Consider the following 834-nt stretch of genomic DNA (forward strand, 5'->3'; position numbering starts at 1 on the left):
ATTTGCTAAAGATTACATTTAACTAGGTTAGTAAACTAGAGTTTATAAAGATTAACTAGAAGTAAAAAGTAAAAATGGATTAGCATGCATATATAGGCTATATATCCAATATCGACAATGCATCCCTGCTAAAAAAATCTCTGCTGACAAAAAGTTTGCATCTACATGTCAACTATAACTCTCATTAGAGTATTAGTAGACTGTCTGTTAACTCTTTATTGTGATGCTCCTCCAACAGAAAATATACTGACTACAAGAATAAGTTTGCAACTACATGTGAAGAAGTCCACCCGTCTTCAGTCCATCTAATTTTCGTTTAATATTAACATTTTTATCAGGCTCTATAGGTTTCTACCAAGTACCGGCATTTCTGAATGGGCTGAAGCTGGGATTTAGTGAGTTTGAAGTGAAAGTATTTGATGAGCGTATATTATCTGCGGAGAGCATTCACTCAATATTATCTCATTTTTGACTTTTTGAGGTGACTTTTATAGGCTTTTGCATCAGAGGTCTTCATGTCTTCATGCAACTTATTCTAACCCAAACCCTACCAGTCTACTAATACTCTTCTAACACTCTAATAAGAGTTAGTCAACAGAATGTGTTAAAGGGACCATCAAAATAAAATGAAACCAAAATCTCTAATCTAAACATATTTAATCTCCTGAGCTATAAAAGAGCAATATCTAAGCAATACAATTATCATCTAAAAAGTTAGAAGGGGTAAAACATTTCAGCACAAAACTGTGTACTTGACACATAGATCTAATCATTTACATAAAGTGTGTTGACATAGGTAATTTAAGCAGGATTTATTCAATCTTCATTAGGCTA

This window comes from Pimephales promelas, chromosome 17 (assembly GCF_988280905.1).
Source record: "Pimephales promelas chromosome 17, fPimPro1.hap1.1, whole genome shotgun sequence".
Taxonomy (NCBI): domain Eukaryota; kingdom Metazoa; phylum Chordata; class Actinopteri; order Cypriniformes; family Leuciscidae; genus Pimephales; species Pimephales promelas.